Here is a 5,463-nt window from a genome sequence, read left to right as displayed (position 1 = left end):
TCGGCGCTCCACTCACCTGCACCGCAACAACTCCAAGCGCCAACATCCTGCCTGGGGGGAAGCCCGTGGCACCTGGAAAAAAACAAAATAACAAAGTGACTCTTCTGCCAGGCAGCGCTCACCAGCCCTACAACATCCAGCTCCTATCCACTCACCTGAAAGTCTCAGCCACGCCTGGGAAAGGCCCACAGCAGACCTGAAAAAGCAGAGCAAAAGGCATCACCGACAGGCAGCCCAGCACCACCCACCCCACAATAAAATCAGACCCAACAAGCTCCCCCGCTCACCTGCTCAGGCTCTTCTCAGCACTCAGCTGCTTCTCTCCACAACTTCCCGCAAAACCTGCAAGCACAGAGAGAAATCACGTGCTCAGGCGATGCCCGCAACACCACAGCCCATCCACATCAGGCATTCGCTCCCACACCTTTACCTGCTCCGCTCTCCCATCCCAACTGCTGGGCTATAGCTCCCCACACCGAGGTCCGCCACACACCTGTAAAACAGGAACGGCGCTGGGCGACGGGGACAGCGCCGACGAGGTGATGGCCCTACGCCGGGCTCTACATCCGCTCCCGGACTGATGCTCACCTCACCCTGCTCCTCCTGGATGTGAGCGACCTGCTCCCCGCAAGGCTCCACGCCTACAAGCACAAAGCAAAAATTAACCAGGCAACCCACTGACCGCAACACTCTCCTTCCAACACCAAATCTCTAGCTCACCTTCTTGGGGCATGCCCCTTTCTTCCTCCAGCTCCCTTGGGCCCACTCGGAACACTGCTCAGCATCTGCAAAAAACAACAAAACAAAACAACATAAAGTGGAGCACACAGACATTGACAAATCACCATTCCAGTCCATCACTGACACACTCCGCACACCACCATTCCTAACACCCACAAGCAAGGCAGCTCCAAACACACACAGACAGACCAAAAAAAAAAAAAAACATTAGACACAAACATGAAGGAAAGCCCTATGCAAAAAGAACTATTCCAATGCGTTCCACATGGTATCTGATGACACCACAGCCCTGCAGCTCTGATGCTCTGGACGAGCCCAGAAAAGACTAAGATGTCAACGCCCGGGATGGAAAGCAGCCGGCAAAGCGAGGAACGGCCATGCGGAAGAGGCCAGCGAGGAAGACCTGAGGCCATGATGACGCAGGGAAGAAAACCCTGAAAGGGCACCGGTGAGACGCAAAACAAGAGCGGCCTCGGAACAAGAGCGGCCGACGAGGCCTCGACGGTGGCCGCAAAGATCGATGGGCACGATGCAAAGCCGGAGGCACGGACCGCCCCCTTCGGCTGCCTGCACGTGACGAGACACCATCCGTGGGTGCGATGCAGATGAGTCAAGCCAGCAAAACATGACAGAGGCCTACAATGCTAGCGCTCCACAGTGTAGGCCGTGCTCCTTGAGCACAAAGAGCAAGGGCGACATCAAGACCTGAGCAAAAGATAGCACAGCTACAACACACACCACATAGACTACACAACAACACAGACACAGGCTGGAGCTGCCCCGCCTACCGCACCCTCACTTTCTGCCATGCGCACCTCAGCACCTCTGCCTCACACATACCCCACTCATCCAGAACAGCCCTCCGCTCTACACTGAACATCAGCGTGCACACACACACACACACACACACACACACAGAGTTAAGACACCCCTGATACCCTTTGCCCCTCAACTTAACTGTTCAAATGCTGGGCATCACCATCGCTCCTCAAGAGCCATCCTCAATGGCAGCCGCATCCGCGCTGATCTCCCTTCAGTCACCACAGTTGCCTTTATCACCTGCCAAACCAGAGCACAAGCAGTGACCCCCTTGCCGGTCAGCTCCAGCCACATCTGCGAGAGCACCCTCCTCCAAACCACCATTATCATCGCACTCACCTGTACTGTGCCAAAGCCACGCTCCAGCACTGTGGCTGTGAGGCTGCCCATGGCATCTGGAAAAAGCAAAGCAAAATTACTCTTCTGCTAGGCAGTGCGGACTAGCCCTACAACTACTGCCACACCATTATACGCACCCATTCCACTTCACCTCAAAACTTCAGCCACGCCTGGGAAAGGCCTGCACCGTACCTGAAAAAGCAGAGCAAAACACATCACCGAGAGGCAGGCCAGCAGCACCCTACCGCATAATAAAACTCAGGCAGACAAGCTTCCCTTCTCACCTGCTCAGGCTCCTCGTTGCCGCTCAGCTTCTCCTCTCCAAAACTTCCTGCAATGCCTGCAAAACCACAGAGAAGACCACACCTTGAGGTCATGCCAAAAACCACACCCCATGCACAACATTACCTCGCTACAATACCTTTACCTGCTCCGCTCTCCCATCCCGACTGCCGGGCTACGGCTCCCCACGCCGAGGTCTGCCACACACCTGTAAAACAGGAACGGCACCGGGCAATGGGGACGGCGCCAATGAGATGACGGCCCTACGCCGGGCTCTACGTCCTCACCCAGACTGATGCTCACCTCGCCCAGCTCCTCCTGGATGTGAGCGACCTGCTCCCCGCAAGGCTCCACGCCTACAAGCACAAAGCAAAAATTAACCGGGCAACCCACTGACCGCAACACTCTCCTTCCAACACCAAATCTCTAGCTCACCTTCTTGGGGCATGCCCCTTCCTTCCAGCGCCCTTGGACCCACTTGGAACACTGCTCTGCATCTGCAAAAAGCAACATAAACTGGAGCACACGGACACTGACCGATCACCATTCCGGGCCATCGCTGCCACGCTCCATACGCTACCATTGCTAATAACCGCAGGCAAAGCAGCTCCATCCCCACACACACAGACAAACATTAGACACAAAACAAACACACATAGGTACAAGCATCAGACACAAACATGCAGGAAAGCCGTACGCAAAAAGAACTATTCCCACGCATAAGATGCTACCAGCCAGAAAGCCCTACGATGCCATGACCGTGCGGCTCTGCTGCTCCGGATGAGCCCAGAAAAGAGTCAAACGCCACTGCCCGGGATGGAAAGCGGCCCGCAAAGCCGGGACGACCGATGCTGAAGCACCCGGCCGGGAAGACCCGAGGCTGCGGCGATTCAGGGAAGAACCCTGAAAGGATGCCAAGAAGATGAAAAACAAGAGCAGAAACAGAAGAGGGGCAGGCAAAAAGGCCTCGACAATGGCCCCGAAGATGAGCGGCCGCAAATGGTCACGATGCAAAGCCGGAGCGACGGACCGCCCCTTTCGGCTGCCCGCACGGGACGAGACGCGATCCGCTGGAGCGATGCCGATGACTGAGGCCGGGCAAAAGACAGCGGATGCCTGCCGCGATGGCGCTGTGGAGCGTGGGCTGTGCTCCTTGAGCACAAAGAGCAAGAGCAACATCAAGACCTGAGCAAAAGATAGCACAGCTATAACACACACCACATAGACTACACAACAACACAGACACAGGCTGGAGCTGCCCTACGTACCACACCCTCACTTTCTGCCATGCGCACCCCACCACCTCTGCCTCACACACCACTCATCCAGAGCAGCCCTCCCTACTACACTGAATATCAGCACGCATGCACAGAATGAAGACAACCCCAACACCCTTTGCCCCTCACCTTAGCTTTTCCAGGGCTGGGGGCGGGGGGGGGGGCAGTCAGGTCACTTTTGATCCTTAAGAGGCATCACTCAACGGCAGCCACATCCTCTCTAATCTTCCTTCGCTCACCTTCATCACCTGCCAAACCAAAGCGCAAGCAGTCACCCCCCGTGCCGGGCACCTCCATGCTCATCTGCAAGAGCGTGCCTCTCCAAACCGCCGTTGTCGCTCCATTCACCCGCACCGCGCCAAAGCGATACTCCCACATCCTGACTGAAAGTAATCCCATGGCACCTGCAAAAAACAAAACAACAAAATTACTCTTCTCCTAGGCACTGCGGACTAGCCGTAAAACAACTGACACGCCATTACACTCACCCATTCTACCTCACCTCAAATCCTCAGGCATGCCTGGAAAAGGCCCGCAAGGTATCTGAAAAAGCAAAGCGGACAGCCCCAGAAGCCACGGTAGGAGTCAGAAGCAGAGCCACAAAAGAGCAGATGGCAGTGGGTTCGCAGGCACAGATGAAAGAAAAGAGCTGCCAGGCGAGACTGCAAATTGTTTCCTGCCGGTCCCGAGAAGGCCAGCAGCTTTTTTCCTCTCTCAGCACTGAGGCTTGGACAAGAAAAGAGGTGAATTCGTTAGCTTGCAGGAGGTTGCTTTTTGACCCCTTCAGACACATGGACTTACTCACAGCTGCACTTAGTTTCCAAAGATGTGACTTCCTTTCTCATCATACTGCACTTCCAGGCAGGAAGAATGCTCACTTGGCTCTTCACACTCTTCACATAAAGTCTAGACTCTTCCATAACTCTGCATACTACAAAAAAAACTTACTCACTTCCTCTTGGAACAGAGCTGACAATATTTCTGAGGAGCAGCAGAACATCCGGCAAGCAAGCCGGAAACCACAGTAGCTGACGAGAACGATATCTCACATGCATCCACATTACTGGACATAAGGCACACAAGCACTACGTAGAGCGGAAACGTAGATGGAAATGTTTTCCGGGGACCCCTGTTCTGTCCTTTTCTCTGCAATCCAGCTGAGGGACAAACAATTCTTCGAGTGTCATCATCTTCAAAGAGCCAAGCGATGAAGCTGCATCCCTTCCGCAATAAACACAGAAACGCAACAAAACAATACTGATGGTTAACAAAAGATACGACTGCAGACGCGGAAGCCCTCTTCCACCCCTGAACGCCCCGCGCCGAGACACCGACGCAAAACCAAAACTGCCTGCTTTAAGCGATTTTCTGGCAGGCTTACGGCTCCACCTTCAGCCATCCCGTTGCTCTAATCTTAAGGAACAGCCTTTGCATCTCCAAATGCAGCAATAACTCTTCCTGGATACCTTTGCTTCTTCAAATGCTGCTATTCGCCGAGGCAAGTCCAGACCACTAACCCCAAAGGACAGCAAATGCAGAATGAACTCCCTGCCACCAGGCCCTCGCTTTATGTACCCCTAGCCCCGCCCACTGCCCGACCCACAAGCCCTGGGAAGGGGAGGGGCAAAGCACTGCCAGCCATAAAGACAGAGGGCTAGGGAAGAGCAAGGCTTTTGCTTCCACTCTGTAGCTAGGCTGCAGAGCACAGAAAGGCTAAACAGACCTCTTGGATAAAATGGACCATCTTCTTTGTTACTAAGACTTCATATACTATATCCATAATACCAGGAGGTCTGTTATTAAATTCTTTTACCCTAACTAACACTAGCCTTTACACTGAAAACTAGAAATCAGTTCTACTTAGGCTTAGAAAGAAAACTACAAGATTCCACATAACCTATAAAGGGAACGCTACACCACACTGCTCTAATTGGTTCACACCTGTATTGAATACAGCTGTTGTAGGAAGACAGCATTTCCTCTAGGGCAAACCAAGATATCTAAA

General features: G+C 53.7%; 1 long non-coding RNA gene across 1 annotated transcript; it reads right to left on the bottom strand.

The window, feature by feature from the left end:
- Positions 1-2,181: 2,181 nt before the first annotated feature.
- Positions 2,182-2,538, bottom strand: LOC135326631 (uncharacterized). The gene is made up of 3 exons (XR_010386928.1): positions 2,485-2,538; positions 2,327-2,389; positions 2,182-2,239 (listed from the first exon to the last, which is right to left on the bottom strand). It is a non-coding gene; the product is annotated as an uncharacterized LOC135326631 (long non-coding RNA).
- Positions 2,539-5,463: the final 2,925 nt, after the last annotated feature.

Source organism: Dromaius novaehollandiae, unplaced genomic scaffold (assembly GCF_036370855.1).
Source record: "Dromaius novaehollandiae isolate bDroNov1 unplaced genomic scaffold, bDroNov1.hap1 HAP1_SCAFFOLD_33, whole genome shotgun sequence".
NCBI lineage: Eukaryota > Metazoa > Chordata > Aves > Casuariiformes > Dromaiidae > Dromaius > Dromaius novaehollandiae.
The sequence above is the reverse complement of the archived record's forward strand: the minus strand, read 5'-3'. Positions and strand labels throughout refer to the sequence as shown.